General features: G+C 41.6%; 1 protein-coding gene and 1 long non-coding RNA gene across 19 annotated transcripts in view; both read right to left on the bottom strand.

The window, feature by feature from the left end:
• ITPK1 (inositol-tetrakisphosphate 1-kinase) overlaps nt 1-26,185 on the bottom strand; it is a 163,631-nt gene that overhangs the window by 131,479 nt on the left and 5,967 nt on the right. The gene's annotated exons all lie outside the window — the stretch shown is intronic.
• Nucleotides 10,714-26,185, bottom strand: LOC142082784 (uncharacterized). The gene is made up of 3 exons (XR_012673826.1): nt 25,879-26,185; nt 16,209-25,343; nt 10,714-15,684 (listed from the first exon to the last, which is right to left on the bottom strand). It is a non-coding gene; the product is annotated as an uncharacterized LOC142082784 (long non-coding RNA).

The following is a 26,185-nucleotide window of genomic DNA, read 5'->3' as shown; positions in this document are numbered from 1 at the left end:
GCAGAATACCCTGCATTTCTGTTACTAAATATTTGTGAGGAACCTTGCTTTTATTATTTTTCATCAGATGGACTCCACCTTATTGTCTGTCAGGGAAACAACCAAGTGGCAACCCCAACACCGGGGTGCTCGCTGTCCAGGGGCCCCGGCTCGCAGCAGCAGCCATCAGTGCACGCAGAAGTTAACTGAGGGCGCCTGAAACACGGCAAGACTCAGCTGTAACGTGGGGATTTTTTGTGGTTTGTTTTTTTGCACACAGACTATCAAGCAGGCAATCAATCAGAGTTAATTTTACCAATTTATATCCAGCTATTCTTACCTTTCAGCAAGCTTTTCCCCTTCAGTAATCGGTATTTTGGTAAGATTTATGACTGAAATGGATCAAAAGCTGGCATTTGGGGGAGGGAGTCCTCAATTTTCTCAGTCTGTAAAGCATCATAGATCCAAAGGAGAAGGGAAATAAAGTGCACCTTTATAATCTGGTAGGAACAGATAATGTAGTATGGGGGAGAAAAGGTCTCACTTAAACTCTAAGTGCTCTTTAGATGGGCTGAAAAAAACCCGAGACCTTGGGCTGTCACAGAGGACCTTTTAAGTACAAAAAAAAAAAAATCACAGAGGGTAGCCACATATGTGCATTTCTTCCTTGTTTTTATAAACAGGGAACGGTCTGAGCAATAGAAGCCCTCATACATCAGACACTATAACACCGTAAGTGATTTTCACACCACCACCCCATTCACACATGACATTTGGTAGAACTATCTGATCTTCTCCACATCTTCAAAGCGTTGTATCATCCCATTTACAGCTATAAAAGTGCTTCTTAAGAGTGCTGTATCAGAACAAAGCACCCTGAAAGGGACTAGAAAATAAAAGAGGATCTTGGAAGGGCAGCAGCAGCAACACTCTGGTATTCACCTGCAGCACCGCAATGCTTCCACATGCCACAAATCCCCACCACAACACACACAAACATTCACCAGCATCTCACAGTAAAGATCCAGCTAGAAACCCACTAACCCTTTATCCAGCAAGAGCAATGACACAGGGAAGCATCCAGCATCACAACTTCAGAGGTTCAAGTGTCAGGGAGGAAAAAGCCATGAAAGAAAGGAATCAGACACTGTAAGCAGTAACTACAGGAAATAAATTGCCTTTAGTCACTAAATACTAAGACAAAGTTTCAGTAATGGTTTAGTGAAACTTTACAGGGCTACTAATTTCAGCATTAAAAAACAGGTATTGCTGAAATAAAATCTGCATATCCCAAGTTATAAAAGCCATAAAGTCAGTAAATACAAACTCAGAAGGATCTGTTTTCTTTTTAAACTAGGCTTTTAAGATGGATCGGTGCTGCTGAGCTCTGCCAGACTCTTTTCTTGGAACTAGTGACCCCAGGTTCCGGGCGCCCATGCTCACTGCTTTCCCAGCAGGGACACAAAACCTTTAACCACCGACTTTTGAGAAAAAAAAAAAAAGAAGAGCCATCAGTGGGAAGAAGGAAAAATTAACAGCTGCACAGAAAAATTATTAAAGGCAATGAGTTATTTGTCCTACCAGACATTCAGAGGCATATTTAGTACCTGATGACAATTATAAGCAATTGGGCAGGGTTCAGCCTTCAGCCACAGGCTTACACCACCAGACATTATCAGATCCAGTTCCCAGCTATGGCAGGCAGCCACACTATGTGATCTCTTTATAAACTTATTAAAAACCATCTTCAAACCAAACTGTTTTGGCACTGTATCTTCCATTACAAGACATTAATTTCCCAAAGGTCAGAGTCCTTCAAATTTGCAGGCTAAATTGTTCCAGCATCATCCTTTGGCTTCAATAAACTACTTGCTTCCTTAAGCACGGCAAAGAGCACACATATCCTCTCTGCTCCCAGCTCCCGTTGTCTCCCCATGACTCCGGTCACCCCAGTGTTAATATGACCCTCTGCAAAAAGCAAACACATGACCCATCCCTTTCAAAAGTCTTTCTGAGGTCACGAGGCACTGGTGATGACTGAATGAGACCTGAGAAGAGGCAGCAGAATCACAAGGCAGAAGACAGTATCCCTTCCAGGGACAGATATGGTATTTATCTTTTATATATATGTATTAAACTCTTACTGCAGAAGCTATTAGAGGCTTCTGGAAACATATGAACATATTTACATTTTACAAACAAAATGAGCAATAACCTCACATTAACAGGTTTATAATTTGAAGGATGCTTAATATTGCATACTTGCTCTCCAGTGCCATCATAGGTTGCATTAGCTGCCACACTGAGGCAGAAGTTTTATGCATGTGTTGATAAAACTTCTTGGTACTATAACCATAAAACACTTAGATATTTTATTCTCTGAAATCAAGCTTCTAAAAATTTATGGTTTATAATATTCTTAGTAACTCTCCTCCCATATTAATTTAAACCAGCAGTTAAATTATTAGTGTCTAATTCTCTTAAATCACAGAGAAAGTCACTAGTCAGCAAAAAAGATTCTAAAACCTTCCATTTCCCATTGCCAGTGGAGCCCTAGAAATCAGGTATGCAGATTTTCTCCTTCATCAAGGGAATCTTCACGCAACTTGGGCAAGAAGGGCAATGCACTATTCGCCAAGAGGTACTTAGTTAGCAAACTGGTATTGTGTTTACTTCTGACTTTCCAGGTATTGCCAAATTGCAGGAAAAACTATATCCCACTTCTTAACACCTATTATGTTGAAGTAGGAAGGCAGATATGAGTGTCTCCTCAACTCCTCCAGTACTAAATTGGAATGTAAGGCAAATAAAACCATACTGAAAGACTTCCCATGAAAAGCTACCTACGCTGAAAGGACAACTCGCATTGACTCAATGGATGAAGATTCATCAGTGTCATTTCTGGGTAACGCTGCTAGAACTGCACCAGTCTGAAAGCTAATGGGAAATGGATACTTCCACTTCTCCCCTGCACCAATGGTGGATCCAATAAGCAGATAGTATTTTTCAGTTTTCCAGATGACACGAGTCACCACCTTTTTCATTTCAAAGAAGAGAACACCCTAGGCACTCAAAAAACACAACGTAATGGTAAGCAACTGTGCGAAATGGCATTAGAAAGGGCTGCCAGAACAATGCCATTTTAAGAAAGTTAACAACAAATTAGGATGGTCAGTCACAAACAGTCACACAAAACAAAGACCAGTAAATGTAAAGAAACACTTAGTGACCCTGCTGGCAGTTTACTGGAGGTATTTACTGTCAGGAAATACCCTGAAGCTCCTGTGGCTACAGCTAATAGATTTCTTATGCCGAAGCTCTTAAGAGGACTTACAGACAAGGGCACACTCAGCTACAAAAGTGCTGCAACTCAAAGTGCAGGGCTGCAGGTTCAGTTGAGGCTTAAAGTTTCTCCCCTATGAAGCATCACCATCTTGGGAATCTCCTTGTCACGGCAGGGAGAGCTGGCAGCTCACAAATCGTGCAATGACAGACTGATACAGCTTTACGTTTATACTGTATACCAGCTGCATCTTGATGCCCTTCAGTAAGCTTTGTCCAGCGATATGCGGAATTCCTCCTATCTTTGCACGTGTCTTTCTAACTTTATGCTCAGACGGTTGTCAAACCAAACTAGCTAACAGGATTAGTGAAATGCCTATTCTCTTAGACTGAGATACCATGGCATCTGAAGTCAGTTGTAGCACCACTCCTGCGAACTCCACCTATAATTATGTTGGCCTCTGCATTGCTTCTGAGCAGTATCAACTCTTGAACAGAAAGGTTTACCAGTAAATCCTTGAACTGCATCAGACAAGATAATCAAGCTTCCTGCCTGACTGCCTCCTTTCAAAGACCACATCTTTTGCAACAGAAACTAATAATTAACAAGTGCTGAAGCAATGCATAGAGAGTTGAATCAACGCATACGTCTATGCTTCTGCCTACCTACCTATGAATCTATCTAGAAACTGGAGCCTCACCTAGCTTTAAACTGCTCAGCTCAGGTACAAAGAGCTATTTTATTGTGGCAGCACACAGCTTAGTGCAGACTGCAATGCTCACCTGAGGATGTAGCCAGCTTATGGGTTTTGCAGAAAAAAAAACTTTATTTTTCACTCTCAAAATCCCCTGAACTGGTTTGTTTAAAGCTATCTCACTGGTATCTTCTTGTACTACAGTCAAAGATAGACTGAACAGTAGTCCCACTCCAACTGGAAAAGAAAAACAGGACGAAAAGGGCAGAGCAGGGGTAAGAAGAGAATAGATCTTTTTGTTGCAGCATTGGCAAGGCTGTCAAGGTGAGTGGGGAAAAAACTGGCCCACCCCACATCTGTACTGGAAGGCCAACAAAATCAGGTTGCTCTTACAGATATCCACCTAGGAGGAGAACAGCTCTCTCAGAAATAAAAGAATTAAGCCAGATGCAAGCAAGCCTTGGTTTATTCTGGGGCTTCCTTTAGGCTTCTGCCTCACTGTTCATTGTGACCCAACATAAAGTCACTTACCGTTCAACATGTGTTTTAATTTTTACCTTATGTACACCAAGGCTAGTAAAACCTGCGCACATATTTTATAGAGAGCTTTCTCTCAGAATTGTAACAACTACCAATGTCCCCTTATTAAAACAGCTACCTCCCATGTTTTGGTTAATCAAATATATTCAAGGTTTCTGTGACTTTTATAAGGCAAGATGAGGTTTGCATAGTGACAGCATACATTTTTCCCTTCATCTGAACAATACAGCATCACGACATACATTAAGACACCCAGAAAGTTGTTTCATTAGTGGTTTTAGACTTAAGCACTTTCGATCAGATTTAGGCAACAAATGATTCTTCTCTATTATTGCAGATAAGCTGCCTGAATCATGAATATTGGTTTACCAGTATTAATGCAAATGGCATACTGTTATCAGCTACCAAGCAAGGTTAAAGAAACAATACAGGGATTTGGGCTGATAACATAAATCTAGCTATATTTACCTATCTATATATCTCACTATATCTATCTATCTAGAGGGACGGATCTTCAGATTAAATATATTTACGTCATGCCCTACATACCTCCCTGTTCTATTTGGACAGGGAGAATTCAGATTGAAGAAGTACAATACATCTGGTAAGCTAACCTACAACGTGCATAACTCTATTGACAGCAACTCTCATTTTTTTGGAAGAGGAAAGCGAAAGAACAGAAGAGAAAAGATGACAAAAGGTAAATTGGTTTGGTCTCTCAAGCTCACGTAAGAATTCTGAGTGCCCAACCTATCTTAGCCTACAGTAAGCAGACTTTCTGAAAGTGCCTGACAATTGCCCTCTGAGAATCTGACCACTTCAGGACTTCTCTTAGTTTTAGGTATCTGCCATAGTCATTTTAACAATCTCGTTGGAGCTTGCACACAGCTACCTGACAAAAGCATACAGAAAAAGAAACCATATCAGAAACAATCATTTACCAGAACCATTACCCACGGTTTGTCTTAACTAGAGACTCTAATGCCTCTAAGGCAGTGCATTTGTAAAGCATCCCACACCATCGACCCAGAGAACTACCACAGCACTCTGGGGTTCTAGCAACGCAAATCAACTCTGATAGCAAGAAATGATTCAAGTGTGTCTTCTTCAAGCCTCTGGAAGGTTTGCAGAGAGCTTGCGGGTCTCCTGTAAAGTTGATGCTCAGCATATTAAGACCACTTTGAGGCATCTATTGTAACAGCATAGAGGCTTTCAAGAAGAAATTTTGAAGAAGAAATTTTGTCATAATCCTTCAAATCCCAAGAATGAATTAAGAGTATCCAGGGGGGAATCTCCTTCCTACAAATACCTTTCTACAAAAGGGCATAGGTATGGCAAGCCAACCTAAAAAGCCCTCTGTGTCTGTTAGATTCTCACACACTAATCAAAGCTCAGAATTGAGTTTCTTAAACAGAATAAAGCAATAATTAAAAAAAAGAGGTACTTTAAAGTAGACTTGTGTATAGGCTACAAGCTGCCACTTCCACACCCCTCCTTCTGCCCCCTCCCCATCACCTCTCACCAGCATGCTACAAGTGCTCCACTTACTTTCATAAGTCTTATCTGGATTCCTGCCTTTTACCCAAATAAAAGTAGTCTAGTGGCTTGCCTTGACATTCTGAGAAGGAGCTTCAGCTGCTCTCATCTTCAACATAAGCATGCTGCACAAAGACCATCAGTCCAGTATGGTCAGTGAGAAGAGGCTCTGCTGGGCCCCAGGCTGGTACTGCAGGTTCTGCAGGTCTCCTGCACACCGCAAGGGAGAACGAACACACACCTCCACTTTGCTAAAACCAAGGGGTACAGAAAGAAGAGCATGTCTGCCAAGCCAGCTTTCATGTAGAAATGGCTTTTAGTCCACTAACCCTGAAACCAAATGCTGTACATCCACTGCAACTTTCCAAGACTTTGGCAAACAGCCTTGAATAAACCTTTTGGGAGTTTTTATAGAGGCCAGACACCCACTGAGACACGCAGGAGAAATGTGTAATACACAATTTTTTTTTTCACTTCTTGGATCTCTAAAAGAGTCTGGGCATTTTTTTGGCAGAAATTAGAGACGTATTTAAGTTCAGCAACTTGCCATGCAAAAATGAGTTTATTCATCTCCAGCCAGGCTTCAAGTAAGATATATAGGTGTCTGGGGCTTTTTCCTTCATGCAAAACTTCATTATACAAACAAGAGAAAGTTAACATGTCTGCTCACTGAAGAAACCTGATTGCAACTTTTTTCCCCCCCTCCATAAGGGATGGCCCTTTATGTTTTGGCACTATACAAGTCAGACACCAAGTCTCCCTGAAGTTTCATTAGCTTTGAGAGCATTTGTGATTTCTTGTCTCCTACACTCACCAAGTGACCACTGTTTGCCTATGCAAGGAACAAATTTTCCTCTTCACTTATGGAACTAGAGTCAGTCATAGATTCATAGACATAACTGACAACAAGAGCCTATGGTGAGAAGTTATTGTGGCCAGCTCTACACACTGTCACAGATACCAATCCAATGTTTCATCAGGTTAAAAGCACATCCATGGAAAGGTTTAGCACAAAATAATTAAGTAAGAGATGTTCCTAGAAATCTTTTCTCCTCAAACTCTGCATCAGTTCAGGCTCACATAACTCATCCAGTTAGTTCCTGTTTTGTTTGCTCCTTTGAGATGCATTTCAAGCTCCAGCCTTTAGTTTGGGGCACTTATGAATGCAGCTGTTATTTTAAAGAGGACTGGCTGGTTAAGCCCCAAATAAAAAGTTGGCTAAAAGCAGTTCCAGTACCATTTGTGTTTCACCTTTATTTCGCTACGCAGCTCCCCCCAGACACCGTATGAACCACGTCAATAGAAAACAGAAAAGCACTTGGAATTTGAAAAGTGCAGTTCTGCAGCCTAGTACCCTATTTGAGAAGAAAAAGATGTTCAGCAGAAAATATATGGTGCAAATTAAAGAAATGTGAACTGGCTTACTTTTCTCCATTTGAACAGATTCAGATGCCAATACCAATAATGGGAATTTCCTTCCCCTGCAACTTACTCTTCTGCTTGAGTTTACATCAACATAGATCAAAGAAAAATTATTTTACTTTATTTGGAAGCCTCATTAGAGAGGCTTGCAATAAAACGAAAGCCTGGCTTCCAACAACTGATGATCATACTGTTTGAAAATATTCCATTTATTGACACGTGGCCAACTTCCCTGAGAAGCAACGGGATAGAGCGTTTGACAGTGCTGCAGTGAATCATCTTGGTGATCTGCACAAGTTACACATGATCCTGAAAAGCAAATAAAATGTCTGCAACGTGCAATATTTGAGTATGGTCCTACTTACAAAAAAAAAGGATCTAAATGGAGAGACAGCAAATTAATAAAAGGTTTTTATTATACAGCATACAGAATAATACTAATAGCTGATGTGAACATGGGGGGGGAGGGAAGGTGTGACAAAAAAAAAAAAACAAACACCCCACACAGCCTGGGCAAAAACCTTACCAAAAGGTTCAGATAAGAGAATAGAGTTTTTCATTGGTCTCATTGGATGGGGCTGCAATTTGAGGAGAGGGAAATCCAACACATGGAACAAGGCACTGCTGCCAACCTTTTACTGTCAAGGCAATGTAGGTCATGAAGATTCACAGAAATACACCAAAAGCTTTGGGCAGGGATGAACATAGGATTGTTACGCACAGGATCAGCCAAGGTCAGAAAGCGCAAACTTGAAGCTGGAGCAGAGATTAGACAGTGCAACAAAAAGTCTCCATCACTCACGATAGTTTCTGCACCCGAAAAGGACAAAAGAGTATCTCCGAGAAACCCTAGGTGGTGAAAATTCACTGTCCTGTTGTCTAGACCACTTCAGAGAAGCGCATCTGTGTGTGTTATCTATTTTATCAGGCATTTTATCTGCTTTACATTACACTGAAGTTTGCTGTTAAAGAAAGATTAAAATTCTCCCTATTTCCTCCAGTACATAGACTTCTTGCTTTAAGCAGTAGCATATGTACAGGTCTGCCAGAACACCCATTTTCTTGTTTGCTTCAGTGGATTGTTTACGGTGCAATAAGAGGAAAAAAAACCTTTTATAAATCATAAACCACAACTACTGCCTGTTTTTTATCCAAGCTGTTAGACAAAATGCAGATCCCTCCATAAGGTAAAGTGAATGACAAAGACAAAAGTTCTTCAACGTAAATCCTGTTTGCTTACAAGAAATTTAGAGCATCCCATCTGTCTGAACCAGGCAATTTTTTCTGATCAGCTTCAGTCCTCCTGGAGGCACCACTTTGCCCAAAAGGTCACCTTCGGAGCTCTGCCTGGGGCCAACACCCACAGCATGTGCCTTGCTGTCTCCCACACCCTTGACCTTCCATGGCACATCTTGCTGTTAATCTGTCTCACACAGACACACTGGGGTACACACACAGAGGACGCTCCAATTAATCCTGCCCTTGTTTTTTTCAAAACTTATCCTAGACAGCAGCTCTTACACCCATCCTTTCCATCAGTGACTGAGCACACGTGTTTTAAGACAACAACTTTCCCAAATTTGGCCAGGACACACAGGAGCTGATATACAACCCCCAAAATGCTATAACATTTTCTAACCAGACTCTGTTGTCTGGATCCAGATTCGGATCTGCTGGGAGGTCTGCTACACTGTGTAACTGGAAGAACCAGACAATTTCCTGGGCCTCCTCAAATTTTCTAGAAGCTGCCTCGACAAGCCAAATCATACCATCATACCGAAGCTCTGTTACTCATACCCTCGTTCTCCCTCTTAGAAAAAAAGCAGTTCAGCTGCATCTTTTACATTTGTTTCCCTTTATGGACTTACCTAGATTCTCTGGTACCTGTCCCTCCCCATTACAACATTGGTGTGATCACAACACGCTGATGAGTTTATAAGATAACCTAAATCCCTCTTAAAGGGAAGAATAAAAAGCTAAATTTCTATTCTAATCTACCAAATTACCATTGTCCTTATCATGGCTAAGGAGGCAGATGTATAAACAGCTGATCCAGCTTTTGCGTAGGAGCTGGAAAGGCAGACACAAAGGCACAGCTAGTTGTTTTCCTCTGGGTTATTTTTGTCTGGCTCCGCCCTGAAACTCAACTCTTCAATCCCAATAATTGGCAGCAACTAATTAGAAGGAAAAATGCAAGCAGTTTATTAAATGTTTGATTAAATGTTGATTACGTGTTTGATTAAACATGATCACAGAACAAATCTCCCTTGGACAAGCGTACTCATTTTCTCTTGCTCACTTCTTTTGTTTGTAGACATAAGAGATAAGAACTGTGGAGATGATGCTATACCACACACTGGGATTTCAAGCCTATAGATGACTGCACAACACAAGGCAAGGAGAAGCTGATGATTCCTCTGCTATTTCAGGTTGCCCATCACCAGATGTATGCTGCTAACTCCCTATGTTCTCTCTTTAGGGCTTTCACATTTGACTGGGGGGTGTCATATGCAGTATCAGCTCAAAGATACTGCCAGAATTACATCCCAGGTTAATTGGAGATACAATCAGCATAAAAGAAAGGGACTTGTAGAAAGGTTACAACTTTCAAATTGCTGTAAATACAAGGACTTGCTGTACAAGGACTTGAAAAATCATTATACATGGGGAAAAATCGCATTAAATAACAGCTTCAAATGATGTTGAAATTTCTGGATGTCTCAGACGGATCCCTGAACTACATCTGCTGAGAAAAGTGATTTTTGTTCATCCCATTTGCTGTCACTTAAGACAAGAGATGTTAAGTAACAGTTAATGAAAATGACTGAACCATGTAATACTATTAGGATTTTATACACGGAGTAATGTATGCATTTACCTCTCAATCTCTTAGTAAATATTTTGCTCAGAATATTTTCATGAATTCTTGTTTGCGAAGGCAGAAGAAAATCCTTGACCAAGTGTCTGCTTTTACACCCCACTAGCACCTCTATCTGCAACAGTAGGATTTCTTATCCCAACAAGTCTTTTTCCCAGGCAGCATGTTTTCACCGCTCTTTGCACATCAGATCCCTGCCGTCAGCCGTGGTTCATAAAGAAGGAGGCTACTCCACACCCAGCTTTGCATAACCCCCTTGCACGCAGTTGCTCAGCCTCGCTGACTTCACCCTCACGCTGGGCGGGTATTATCTGTCTGCTTGGACTTCCAGGGTTTCATGCTTGGTCAGCACACAGTCCAAGGTGCTACAGTAAGCTGCAAAATAAACAGGCATCACCCTGAGGGCAGAAGCTATTCCAATTTAGCAAAAACGTTCCTTTTCAACATCTTCCCAGTCCTCAGGAACACTAAAGTTGTGATTGTTATAAAATTATAACCAAAACCTTGCGGAAGTTGCACTCTAAGCAGCCATAAATTGTCGTTATCTTATTTGGACTACACCCATACATCTCAATGAAACACTACATCACCCCTAATTATTTTCTCTAATTAGTTTCCAGATAAAAGTAAAAAAAATTGCCAGGTTAATAATTTTTTTTCAAGACTAATTTGAACACCTACATTTTTTTTTCCTGCATCTGAATTCTAACACCACCATCCACAACATGTAAAAGAAGTCTTCCTCCAGCCTGGCCTGCATGTCTCCATCTGATCACCCCAAGGCGGACATCAGACAAACATCACCCCAATCCCACAGACTGCTCTCAGACCTGCAAGACTGCAGACCACCCAGCACCCTCCGCAAGGCACAGCTAACCAACAGCCCATCAATGTCAGTCTAATAGTAGCAAGGCCAGCCTTGATTTTGCAGCAGAACCCTCTCCCAAGGGCTGGCTTCAAGAGAAGACCAGTTTCAATGTAAAGTACTGAAGTGCAAATTTTTTGAACCAACAAAAAGCACTGCCCTGCATATTGGTCAGACATAACACCTATAGTGCCGATTACTCATTTCAGATGGAGTTTACAACAGCAGCTATGCGTCCAAGGGTGCTTTTAAACCACAGACCCTGCTTCCAGAGGTACGCTACAGCTTTATTTATACCCTTGTCTTACTTTAGAATATTCATCCAGAAGGTGTGCTGGAAAGATAATAGACCACTTCATTATGATTTTATTCCACTGTTTTCACATTGTGGTGTTCTCCTTAGAAAAATCCTAGTAAGGTCATGCCTAGACTTTTTCAGGAAGACTTTCCCTGGTGAAGAGTAACTTCTCTACTCACATAACTAGGAAAAAAAAAAGCCTGCAGACAAACAATTAGGAAATGAAAGAAAAAAATCTAAAACTGCATTTTTGGCCATTTAAGGCTATGAACTGAGAAAGAATGAACAAGCCCTTATGTCAAAGCAAAACAAAATTTGAACAATATTAAAAGCAGGAAGATTTCTCTTTTTCAAGTATTTGTCTGTAAAATATTTCACTGTAACTAAGGCACTAACCCACAAAGTCTTGCATCCTACCTAACAATAAACTGCTTACAGATGCTTCTAAAGGTAACCTGCATGCTAAACTTGCCATTAAACTCCTCCCTCTGCCCATACGGAAGAGAGAACTACAGAGAGAACGTACTATCAAAGATCAAGTTTCTTTCCGTTTCTTCCTCAAATTTTACCACTACCTTGGTGCTAGGATTGCTCAAGATGCATTATCTAATATCTCTATCCACCTACAACCATACAGTTCTTGTGCTGTAATTTAATGGCACCAAGCCAAACATCACTGGTCTTGCACCCTTCTAGTAGTTTAAGTAGGCACGGCATACTTATGCTGTCGAGTATCAAACACCTACACTGATGATGAACATGCTAGGAGAATATGGGCAACAGAAGCTGTGTATGAAGCTTGCCATTACAGACACTTCACACAGCACTACTGTTTCTTACCTCCTTTCTGGGTTTTGCAGAGGAGCTACATGAGCTCTTCTTTGTAAGTACTCCCCCTTGAGATGTAAGACGCAGGTCTGGTATTATATCAAGATCAACACTGCAGGCTTCTAGGCTAGGTAAGATCCCACTAGAACAAGCAGCTTTTACTCAAACTACTTTCATGAGGCAAAACTATATGCTAAATCCTCTGATTTTTGTCATCTCATTGTAGGTCCTTATCAAAATAGCCACTCAAGCAAAGGCATTACAGTGCCATGCTGCTCTACCTTGGGTAACAGCAATCTTTTTCTGTTGTTGATTCATTACACTAAAAGCAAAATCACTAAGTCATTTAACACTTGTACAGAGACATGAACAGGACTAGAAATGAGCCTTACTTGGGAAACTACTCCTCCCACATGCACACATTAGGATCATATGAACAGTTGTATTCTATCCATCAACTCTTCCACTTGCTATATACCTTTTACATAAACACGCAACAGATGACAGTTACTTCCCAGTAATTAAGCCACAGAGATCTCCCAGGTGTTCTTGAATAACTAGCTTCGCAGATTTTCCACAAACTGACACCATGACATAATTGAAGCTACAGAGCACTACTCTAAAGTAGTCAAGCTGTTCCTCTGGAAGCTCTCCTTTATAGCAGAAGTTTGTATTTGTTCCATGAGCCCAGATACAAAGGTGTTTTTAAGGAGCTAAAGTTAGAACTTAATTTTTCAATGTAGAGGTTTCATATGAAACAGGTTTCAAAACTGGTAACCTCTGAGGAACACATACTGAGTCCCATCAATGCCTCAATCAGAACACGTCCCAGGGACAGCAGGCTAGGACTATAACCTCTGCCTCTCATGCTGGCCCTCGGTATTTCAGCTGATGCTCTTTACTCTCCCACCCACCTCACTGCTCTCTCACTTAAATACTCCTTGGAGCAGTGAGGCTTCCACTGGCTGCATCCTACAGGCTCAGGCACAACAGTTACTCTGGCCACTTCTGCATCTGACTCCAAAAGGCCCATGTATCCTATACTCCTCTTGTGTGGAAAGAATTCTCCTCTTCAGCCCTTCCATGTTCATCCTGCAGTACCCACTGCCTTCATGTGCTGTTATTAGAACCCTTGAACATGACATCTGCTCATTCTGGGACCCAAAGACAGCAGGCTAAAGAGTCCTCAGCCTTCCCAGTCCTTGCCTGGGAGGGTACTGCAACCATCCCAACTACTCTCTCATGCCAGTGATACAAGACAAGGTGGCAGCTGTGGTGCTGCCCTTTCTATCCTCCACAGCAGGGTAGCCTGGGAGGAAAGAGAAAAGCACCTGCTTAGGGACCATCATATCTTTCATACCCAAGACAACCAATAGCGAGCTCTTGGATGCCAGTGATCGTTTCGGACATTGTCTGCCATAAACTGGCACCTGCATAGCAACAACAATCCTGAATTTCATAGCTTCTGCACTTATGCTCAAGACAACTTATGCTCAGTTGGATTACCCATCCCGGACTAGTACCATCACCAAGCACTCCATTCACAATGGGAACTACTCCAACAGCCCTTTACCACTTACCACATACCTGCCTAATGGACAAAGCAGTCACAGCTTTGCTTAACATAATTTCTTCAACACAATTTCTTCAACACAAGTGAGACCATACAGAAATCCTTCCAAAGGATTTCCAAAGCCGAAAGGAAAAGACCACACTACAGTCTCCTCCCATTGAAAAAAAAAAAACCACAAAACAACAAACAAGCACCACCAGAAAATCACACCTTAGAGAGGCAAGACAGGAGAAAGGCAACCTCCAATAGTCAAGAGCATAGGCAATCTATGGGACACTGTCAGTCTGAGCATAAAATAAGAACACCCATAATAAGGATCTCCTGAAACCAAATGCATTACATCAGGGAAAAAAGCCATTACTAGTCCATAAGTAACCCAGAAAAATTATGGTAAAAAGAAAATAGTCTTTCTCACAGCAGGATAATTCAACAACAGGAACTTCCTTGAGAAGGAGTAGGAACAGCACCCCAACTTAAGTACACGCATGACCCTTGCCTCAGATCAGGAAGGGTGCTTACACCAGCTCAGAGCATCGGGCAGCAGGCAGCCTGCTCCGATCACCACATCTATCGTCTTTCCTAGATGTGGCTCACAACTGCCCATTTGAAAAGCAACCAGGAGAGGAGGTACAAGGCCTTGTAGTCTAAAAAGCCTTCATTCTGTTTTGGGCATTTTTTTCTCCCCTGTGAGTGAGACCACTCCTTGAAACTTTCACATACAGAGAAATTAACTGAACACACTATGTTCTGCAGACATACTGTTTTCAGTCCTGTAGATAAGACAACCAACATAAACAGAGCCCACCTTAAAATACTAAGCTTCATCTAAAGCAAATTAAGTGCCCCCCTTGTTTTCACTTGGGAGTGTTTAGATTACACTCCTCCACTTTCACTGCTAGGATGTGATATGGTCAGTGGTTCACGGCTACATCCTCACCCGTAAAGGAAGACCAAAACACTGCCTGTGCTGCTTGCCGGTCCCTTGAAAGAGGTATTCTGCTATTTCTCAAGCATCATTTCAGAAGACACATCAAATGATTCTACTTTTCAGAAAATAAATATGCAGTCTTAAAATATCCTAGGAGATCCAGGGCCACATTGAGAGGGGAAAAAATAGTTTCTTGGTACAATGGTGAACAGCAGCTTCCTTTAGAAAAAAGACTGCAGAGCATACCTGGTTCTTTTAATTTTTAAACAAGCATGACAAAACCAAGGTGCTACCCACTTCTGATACAGTCCTCAGCCATCCAATCATTCGAGTCTTTCAGATGTTTATTACAAGTAAAATTGCATATAATAAACACAAAGGAATAAAGACTTCCTGAAGAGCCAGTCCCAGTAAACAACCTGCAGATGTGAAAGAAAAGTAATCACTTGTGAGAAGACGACTTTTTTTTTTTAAGTTCACAGTTAGATGAGTAAGTTACATAGCACCTTCTTAGATAAGCTGCTATATGAAGACTAAAAGACTTGTACTTTTTGAGAGGTTTTTTTCCAAAGTTCCTGTGTTAGGTAAACTGTTTTATCACTAAAAAAACCTCTCCCATTAGCCTCAGCAAGTTTAGGCTCAAGCTCAAATTTATTTGTCGCTGCCAGAGTTTTCATCTTACTGTGTTTCATCAGGTCTTGTGAGCACTTGGAAAATGGCAACTACTTGCTCTATCTACAAGGTTACAAGGGCCTTCTTGGAACTTGGGCACCCACACAAGAAACAGAGAAAAACATAAGCAAGAAAACAACCCTTATCACTATCACTGTCTCTTCTGGACCGGACTGCTACACAGTCTCCTGGGTCGTTGTCCTCGTTTCGGCTGGGATAGGGTTAAATTTCTTCCTAGTGCTGTGTTTTGGATTTAGTATGAGGAGAAGGTCGATAACACAGAGATGTTTTCAGTTGTTGCTAAGTGCCCTCCTAGTCCAAGGACAGCTCCTGTGCCTACTGACTGAGCTAGGTACACAAGATGGGAGGGAACATAATCAGGACAGCCAGCCCAGCTGGCTAATGGGGTATTCCATACCATGTGACGTCATGCTCAGTATATGAAGGGTAGGCGTGATCCAGGAAGTACCGATCGCTACTTGGTTATCGGTCAGCGCGGGTGGTGAGCAATTGCATTGTGCATCACTCATTTTATATTCTATCATTATTTATTATCATTATTTTCCCTTTTCTGTTCTATTAAACTGTCTTTATCTCAACCCACGAGTTTTTCTCACTCTTACCCTTCCGATTCTCTCCCCGTCCCACTGTGGGGGCGGGGGGAGTGAGTGAGCGGCTGCGTGGTATTTGGCTGCCTGCCGGGTTAAACCACGACAGTCCTTCTCTCCTCTTTGCTTTTCAAACTATAGCTTCATATTCACCACAAATTAAAACGACCAAGTTAGGAAAGTCAAAAAAAAAAAAGTTATTATATTGGGAAATTCACTGATTTGCTTAAGTTACAATGAAGCCTACTACAGAACCAAAAGCCAACCCTACTTTGGCTGCCAGACCTTTGCCTGATTCAAGACTTTTCTCTATTCTCTCTCTTGAATTGGAGAGTATTCCTTGATTTGGAAACTCCCTGTACAACCCCCACCCCAGTGAATACATGGAAGACATCAAGATTTAAACACATTTCAATTGTTTGCAGCTCGTCTAGATACACCTAAGACTCTCAAAGCTGTCTGGCCAGCATGCTTTATAAACTCCTCATAGTCAAACTATACATTTACAGTACAGCAGGAAAGAGCTACCTCTCAGATTTTTTGGGACTGGCCTTGCAGGAATGCCTCTGAGTTCCTGAGCTAGTGTAGGCGTCCAACACCGACATCAGGCATTTTGAGTAAACAATTTAATTTCCTGAAGTGTTGGAGGGGAGGGAAAAAGACACATAGATAACAGAAAAAAAAAGTTAACCCTTTAATAGTTTTTATTTCATCAGAAGGAGGTCAAGCTTTACTGAAACAGAACCTTCATCCCTGTTCTTATAGAAGGCTCCAACAATTATCCCCTTGAAGCCAAAGTGGCTGCTGAAAATACCCTCACAAATATTCTCTAGCACAAGCCCTCCTTTACTGTAATATTAGCAGCACTGCTAGGCTGCTCCATTCTGCCTGGATCAGCCCTAAACAACTGGCAATCTACTTTGACTTAATGGGAGAGGGAACAGGGAAATTTTACATGGACCATGTGCATTTTCCAGAAACAAACATTTTCTGTTTCAGGTTTCACTACCAGCAGCAGCAAGTGTGCTAAAAATCTATTCTTACAGGGAGCTTTCACACCCACATATCAGTCAACATAAGAAAAGGTGGCAGCAGCACTAACAAGTAACAGGAAACTCAAATACTATACTTGGTCCTACAAAAACATTTCAAATTATGCTACCGCATACTTCCCTGGGCCAAGCAGGCATTCAGAGCACCTTCAATGGCATCATGGTTGCATGTTTTAATTACTACCTACCACGCTTTTGATTCTTGGCCATCAATTGTTGTTATCAAGCCACTACATCTTTTAAGTGCCTGCTCTCAGTAGTTTTGGTGCAACAAAGCAAGAACAAACTAGCTAGAGGTCCATGTGTTGATCCCAGGTTTGCCACGGAACTTGTGCCACTGAACAAATTCAATTTCCATCCCTGTCTCTCAGGATTTCCATTAAAAAAAAAAATTAAATCTCAACAGCAGGTATATCCAGTTCCCAAGGAATCCAACTACAGAGACTTCCAACAGCTTCAAAGGGAGCTGGATTAGGCCAAAGTCTGCAAACGTGCTCAGCTCTCACCAAGATCAAGAAAACTCAGCACCTTAACAAGTAGGAGCTTTTGAGAATCTCAGCCTAATTCATATGCAAGCATTACTATTTTAGGAGTAAGCACTAGTACAAAGAACTTGACCCCCATCTAACTCATCTACAGAACAACAGATTTAGAGATCTTGATCTTACACATCAGAAAACAGCTTTGCCGAAGAAGAAATCTGTGGTAAAGCTGCCTTAGAATAAATGACTTTGTTTCCAAATTCTTTGCCCAAGCTACGAACCAAGCATTTTAATTACGGTCTCCTAATTGCAGTTAGTGTAATTTGGGGTAGGAGGCATGCTTTTCCTCAGTCCACTGGTACCAAAGCTGACAGACAAGTAAAGAAAAGTAACTTTAAAAATACACATTAATTGTAGTAAATGCGCTACCCATGTTCTGTGGTTTCAGAAATGCATTTTCCTGTTTGAAGAAAGCTCTCCTGACTGGTTCTACAGACCTTTTTCACAATGGCAAACGGAAGAAACTAGGAACAAGGGAAAATTGGGGAAGTTATTTGTGAACATACGCACAGCTACAGCACATCAGGCTGAAGGTCCAACCTACTCCACCTCTAGTGTGGCTGTTCCCTCTGTTCTACAGCCAAAGACACAAAAGAAACATCCCAAAACACTGTTTTTCTTCAGTGATCTCTTGCAATTACAGCTACACTGTTTCATTACCACTGCAACAATACTAGAGAAAAACCTGCCAAAAAGGAATGGGATTAAGCATTACATTTTAATAGATTATTCAAGACAAACGAGAGATCAAATCACAGCACAAAAATATTGTGCCAACCCCCACCCAAACAATACTACTGTGAGCCAAGATGCAGCACTACACTGATCAGGAAACTGCTTAACACAGTAGCACAAAAGAAAGTGCTGAGAAAAAAGTTCCACTAGAAAAGCTGGTGGTCGGCACAGTACACATGAAAGTGACCGTACGTTGCAACCATAATTCTGTGCTATGCACCTGAGTTTATTTTACTTAGAGAAAAAAGACAAAACTCCCTAATGACCCTATGCCTTTCTCATTCAATCACTTCTGGCTCCTTCCAGCATCATTTTGGGCTCCAAACGTCAGACTCCTAGTTGACTCAAATGAGCACTTGCATCCCAACAGTCTCTTAGAAACATTCACAATTAAAACACAGCAGCTGACCAGCATCAATCAAGTCAAGTCTTTACTCTCCAGAGCCTTCTCAGGGAGACATGAGCTTATATGCTAAAGATCCATGTGGTTTGATCACAATATCCAGAACCAGCAATAACCTGTTACATACTTTAAGAAAAAGATAGCCAAGAGAGGCTTTACATTACATTTAGACCATAGTAAGATGCACAGTTTTTACTGCAAAAAAGCAAGTTCTGATCCACAAGAAAGCTCTACCTTGAGGCGCAATGCTATTTGAAAACAGGCAATCCATCACTAGTAAGCAACAAAAGTGATGAAGATCAATGCCCTATAGCATACATAAAGAGTAAAGCTATGATCACATAGCACTTACAAAGGAATTGGAAGGGAAACTAGCTAGACAGTTCTTGAAACAATGTTAGCCCCAAACAAAAGCAATTTAAACTTGGGGATGTCTATGACCAAAGACTTTTCACTCTACTGCATTGTGAATAAAACAAAATTCAAAGCACAAATTCTCCCAGATGCTGAGAACTGAGGGCCTAAAATAGCATGAGAAAGAGAAAGAAAGAGAAAATGGAGCTTCAACCCCCTATCTAGCAGCAAGCCTGTACTTTCTATTCCTCAAAGCGTGCTAAAATTTCAGTTCTCTGAGGCCCAGGAAAAAGGCCAAAAAAACATACTCTCTTCAAAATTCATTCCAGCCTGTATAGGGTCCCTGGACTTTGATCTATTCCTTGAGTCAGAAGGAAAGGTTACACCAAAATGTCAAGCCCCAAAGTCAAAATATAACCCCATCCAGCGCTTGTCCACCTGCAAAGAGATCTCTTTTCCTCCTATAGCCCCAGCTCCCACTTGCACGCCGTGCAACCAGGAACAGCTAAAGGCTGTTCAATCCATTTCCTCTCCGTAGATTAAACCAGCTTTAAAAGGTGGCAGTTTTGAAAAAGAAAACTTCTACTGAGTGACAAAGGGTGCTGCTCCATTTTATCATCACGTACTCTTTGCACAGCACATGCTGCTCTAACCCAATGTGCTGGCAACAATACTTCTCCACTTTCATTCTTATGCTTTCTGCTTTTCTGGCAGATACAAGGTGCAGGTCAGCAACTACAAGTAGTATTTTTTTTTTGCCATCAGCCTTTCATCAAAATAGTTGACTTGCTTAGTTTCTTTTTCCCTTTCCTCCCTCACATACCCTTATGCACAGTTTTACAGGAGTTTTCTTTCAGTGCTTGAAAACTACCAGATTGACAGCTCCAGTGAATTAAGCTCCCTCTTTGTCGGCAAAACAACAGCAGCACCACAGGCAACCTCAGTACAAGCTCCTTCTATCCTCCTCTTCCCACCCCTCCAACTAGCAAGCGTATCTAAACGCTGAGCTTCGCACACAGCTCTATCATACCAGGGGGCCTTGTAAAGAGTCTCTGATAAAGTGGTTTACCCAGACTATCTCACAGGACACTAATGTTAAAGCCACACGTGATGGAAACACCATGAGTTGACACATTATTGGCATGCACCTGTGCCAGACAGCACAGTAACTCTAAAACCATGAGGCTGGTCTGAGTGCATGCAAGTCTGTGCTTAAAGACCAACTGGCAAAGAAAATCTGTTTTAGACAACAGTGTGAAAGAACGCTGAGTTGAAGCAACTCTTAAAGCTATATTTGAAACTACAGAAAGGCAGTGTTAACTGAAAACGAACAAAAAGACCAGAAAAATTCAATGCTTTCAGTATCGGACAAAAGACGGGTGCAGATTTTATTTGAAAATTAATTGTATATTTGACATAAGTGCTACAGAGACAGGGCTTCTGTTACTATTGCAGTACTAATATTGTACTTTACTTTTGGAGAGTGCTCCTCTGCTATGTTATCACTTAACCTGGTAGGCAGCAAATGTGGATCTGGACACTCCCCTCTCTTCAATTACAAGAGAGTTTTAGGTTCCACAAAACCCTCCGCTGTTGGTTTTAAGTCACAGATTAGCACGCACTAGATGAAGTTACAAGATGGCTCCTAAGCTGTACCCAGCTTTTAGTTCCTCCTCCTCCCTCTTTTGCAAGGTTTTTTATTTTTAGCAGGAAAGTCTTTTCTCTTTGGGGAAGAACTTTTGACTTCTGAAGTAATCTTGACTGAATTTTTTGGTTTTTTTAATTGGTCAAGAGCCATGGTGTTTTAGTAAAATGAACACATATACATACAATTAAAAATAAGTAACACTTATTTCCTTTACAGGTTTAAAAAAAAAAAAAACCAAACCCACAACACAGCAGAAGCAACTTTATATTTGCTCATGTTTTACCCATAGCAAAACTAGAGAATAGCCAACATGCGCCAATAATCTCTTTACGTTCTTGTGATGTCAGGAATGAAAGTGAGTTCAAAAATGCATTAAAAGGTTTACGTGAAGCAGATCCATCTGTGGCTATTATACATGGTACCATGGACACAACTGCTGCCACCAGAGTCTGTAAACCAGTGACTGACAGAAGGCAAGAAGGTCTGCCAAGGGGAAGGTGAGCACATTTGCTCTGTGCCTCATACTTTCTCTAAACATCTGCTACAACCATCATTCAGGTCCTGCCTGGCTGGGTTCAGGTCTATTTGGCTGGCCTCACGCTCTTCAGCTGGCCTGTCAACCAAAACACTTCCGAGCAGTTAGGGCCTCTGCTACAAAACAAAACATACTGATCAACTTGTGCGGGAGTAACCTCGCCATTACCCCGTGCTACCCTCTCGCCCTTCAAATGGCAGCAAGGACAGCCCATACTGCCTGCACCAGCACCAGACTCCAGTGACAGCAGGCAGAGAGGGCTGGACCCTCAGCCTGTAAAAATCTCCTGAACTGAGACGAGTTTTTGTAATACAAAGGAACAGCGTGTTCCTGAACAAAGAAGCATCTACATGCAGCTGTATGACATGCAGATAGAGCTAAAGAGCAACAGTTATCAGTATTTACATTCACCTCTGTAGTTTGTTTTTTGACTCCAAGGAAATAACCAAGATTCTCATTGAAATGCAAATGTTTAAGAAATAACATACCCTATCAGGTTTAAGTGGTCACTGCTGGACTCACTAAAACATAGCATATTGCTGAAACAGGCAACGTTTCGTATCCCACCTATACAAATGATGACATTTTCCATCCTTGCAGTGAAACCAGGCTGACAAGATAAGGAATAAGCCTAGTCATAACACCAGTTCTTGTAACCATGAAAGTCATTTCGGGGTGGCAGGGAGAAAGGACTGCAGCGCTGTGGCTGCCAATGGGGCAGGTGTGGCATGTCTCACGTGGACCTTTATATCATTTCCTTCCAGTGCCATTAATCATCCCAAACATCACTTGTTCTATCAGCTATTAACCAGTTGCCCCAACATGCAGATAACTTTATCAAGGTTAGGCAGTGAGAGTCATTACTAAGCACTACAACATACAGTGCCAAAGGCCTTGCTTCCAAAGAATCCTCTGAACTATTTCCTTCTGCTGTAAGAAAACACATTACAGTACTATATGTACTTATCCATACCTAACATTGGGGGAAAAGTTACAGAAAGTAAAAAAAGTCACCAGCACTTTAAAAAACACGATTTCAGAAAAGGACAACTATGTTGCTTTTGGCCAAAATATTCAACTCGAACCAGGTCTCTTAAAGCACCAATTTTTAACCCACTAGCACTCTTCAAGGGGGAGAGACTTCCTCAATGCGCATGCATGTTTCTGGTGTGGTCTGATGGGACAAAAATGGGCCTTTAGAACAACGGCCAGGAGCATCCCAGTCTCACAGCTCAAGATTTAGTATTCTGTCTTTTGCTGCAGACATGTCTCATTCAAGTATTTTTCCTCCTTTGCCAGCGGCACTATGAAGAATTCAGTTTCACGAGGCAATGTCTCGGGACCCAGATCAAACGTGCAGAACCAATGCGTTACAGAGGGAAAGGACCCAAGATGGCTTGTTGACAAGGAGGAAGAAAAGCCTGTGAGGAGCGTGATGAAGAGTGAAAATAAGCCTGTTTTTTTGAGGAGGAAGGACCGACTTCAAATTCTTCCAAGCAAGCAAGCATGACTCAGCAGTATGTGACACGACAAAATGAGATGCTTTATGAATCTTCACTAACCGGCATCTGAGGGAGGGGAAGATTAAACAGCTCAACATGAACTGAACCTGCTTCCAAGTTCTGGGCCTGGCTCTGCCAATTATGTTCCTAAAAGTGACATTAGATCTAGAAACATGGCTTTCTCCACTCTACAGATCAGATCCCTGGGAGCCCTCAGAGCAACCTCAATGAGTGCACACCCTCTTGCCTGCACAGGTAGTAGCCCAGCTGTGGGAAAGAGCAGACTTCTGCTTTGATTCCCAATTTATAGGACTGACTTGACAGAATTTGTATGAGTGGCAGTCACATCCTGGCCAAAATAGCCCAAGCACTGCAGCTGTGAGGAAAGAGAACTACAACTAAGGACATTTTACCTGGAACTAAAGGACATCCCCCCTCAATGAAACAGTCATTTTGAAAGCCACCTCCAAATAGGATTTCTCTCTGCAGAGAGAGAGAATACTAATGAGTATTTGTGTAGTATTTGGACAGTATGGAAGTATCAGTAGTTTCCTCCTTGATTGTATAAAGGGCATAATGCCTTCTGAGGAGAGTTAAATTCCATCAGTACAAAATAAACCATTGTTTCAAGGACTGAACACTGAACTCAAAAATGAGAAAAAGAAGATAACCAAACAGAAGAGGGTTTGTTCCACAGCACTATGGCACAGATGTGCCCTGCACAGGTACTTATTTTATCTATTATCACACTTATTTTAGTGTGTTTCACACTAAAGCTCTGCTTCCTTGTTTCCTTGGAACATGTTCAGGAACGTCACCGCACCAAAAAGTGTCAACTGTTGAGCTGAATAGCACATTATCTGGCCAATATAATGAGACATACTGTCAATCAGTGCTTCTCAGGTGCACTACATTAAGGCAGAGCAAACACTTTTCATCATCTCTGACACTCCTCTCAGGTTAAGCCTATATATTGGAAAAAGCTGCACACACTTAGACTGCATGCCTAGACTTCCCAAGTCATGACTCCTGAATTAGTAAAGGGACTTCAAACTAGTTAACGTACACAAAGAACTGTTTCTCAGGCACCTTCTGCACTATTACAGATTGGACCAAACCAGGGACAGTAGTGACCTCAGGAGAGGTCAACATCTCTGCCCTGAAATGGGACCACAGGCCCATGTCATTCCCAGCATGTTTGTCCACACCCGTCTTAGAAGTCTCAAGCAACAAATTCCACTGTCTACCTAGACAATCACTTACCTATTATCCGTCCTTCTTGGCACAACTGAAGCCCCACTATTTTTTGTTCTACCTACAATGGAACTGGGGAATACACTCGTTTGGGGCGGGGGGAAGAAGGGGAGGTGTTCTTGGTTTGTTGGTTTTGGTTTTTGGTTTTTTCCCTACAACAGCTTTTGACACTGCCTGAAAATCCATCTCCAGCCTCCTCTTCTTTATGTTGAATAACGCAGTACAATACACTGTATTTTCACTGATCCTTCTCACTGCTGTCTTTTGGGCACTTTGCAGCTGATCTGCCTTTTCCTTGAAATGCCATGCCCCAAACCAAAGGCAGTAGGTGAGGCTACTGCCACAGCAGCCTTATCAGTGCTGTGCAGAATGGAGGCATTACTTCATGTGCCTTGCAGGCTGTGTTCCAACTTACGTACCCCAAGATGACATTAGCTTTTTTTTTTTTTTGGTCAACGCTGTCAATTTGTATTCAGCCTGTGATCTGCAAAAGAATGCAGATCTTTCTCTGAAGAGCTGCCACCTGACCAAGCTTGTTATTGTTCCTTGCTGCATATCAGTTCAAACAGGTTGTGGTAAAGGGATGTACCGTAAGGAGGACGCAAACTTCCTCAACCTGAGGTAAATGATTGCTAGATCACAAAACGGAGTCGCTATGAAAGGGCGATTGTTACAGTCACTTCTGTTGCTGAGTGGCTCTGCTCCGTGTTCCCATGAAATGGTTCTGCAAGCATAACGCAGTAAGATTTTTGTGAGAAGGATGCCGATCAATAAGTGCTCTCAGAGATTAAGAAAAGGCACATATATCCAGGTCTTCTGGGACGTAAAGTCTTCTCTACAGACTACTTGAAGAAGGAGCAGGAACCCAGAAATACAGTGAACTTTTCCTCCAAGAAATACACAGTTTTTTGCTACTACCTTCAACATTTTTGCATGGCTTAGTATAATTTCTACTGTTAGGCTAGTTTTAAGTTTTTGTTAGAGCTGATGTCAAAGAAACTAACCCACCCATCTGGCCCCCAGTTACTTCTCATGATATAGTATTTCACACTAACACAAGCAACAATAGGAGCTATTGATCAACACACGTACATTTTATTTTTATGGCTTTTAAGGCTGTAAAAGCTAACTGGCACAAGCCAGGCATTTAACAAAAGTAGTATTTAGGGTTTTTTGTGGGGAATTGGGGTTAAAGAAAATCCTCTGAGTTGTTCCTGGAAAAAATATGCAATATACTTCATGGCCTGCTATATCAAGAAACAGATTAATTTAATATCCTCAAGCCAGCATTATTCTTAAATCTATCTTAAAACTCACGTTTACGTTCTCGTGCACAGGCCATGGCATGCGAGAGACCACAAATAAAGTTTAGAAGAGAAAAAGAGAGCCATACCGATCTACAGCACCAACAACAGCATTTACCGGTTTATGGTAGATTTACTAAACAGAGTAGCTTCTCATATGTGCTAAAAGAAGGCTTAACTATCACAGAAATGAGATGGGCAGAAGCTGAAGAATCAATTTAGCTTAAACTGAGCAAGTTCAAGTCACACAGAAATTTAAATTAGGCATACTAATATTTTGGTAGGAGAAAATCGTTGGTTGCTATGTTCAGCACATTGATCTGGGACCAGCATCAAAACAGCTTCGTAATAACTTACTTAAAAACAAACAAACAAAAAAAAAAAAAACCCACAAAAGAAACCAAGAAAAACCAAGAAACCAACACACCACAGGTACCTGTCATACCTAAATGGTCTTCAGTACAGGTGACGCTCTAACAGGAGCAAAGAAAAGTACATCCCCTTGCATAAAACCAAAACCAAGACCTGGTGAACTGATGCAGGTAGCAATTCAAGAACATGGTCTCAAGTTTCAGAACAGTCTAGAGCAGTGGATAGCACCTGGGAATCCAAACCAGACCAAGAAGCCTTAGCTTCCTGTGTGTCAATGAATGCTATCAGTTTATCATGGATGATCTCCCAAGGAGGGAAGACAACAATTTAGCTTGCTCACTAAAAATCAAGACAACTGGGCTTTACTAGAAGGCATTCTC

This window comes from Calonectris borealis, chromosome 5, assembly GCF_964195595.1.
Source record: "Calonectris borealis chromosome 5, bCalBor7.hap1.2, whole genome shotgun sequence".
Lineage (NCBI taxonomy): Eukaryota > Metazoa > Chordata > Aves > Procellariiformes > Procellariidae > Calonectris > Calonectris borealis.
The sequence above is the reverse complement of the archived record's forward strand: the minus strand, read 5'-3'. Positions and strand labels throughout refer to the sequence as shown.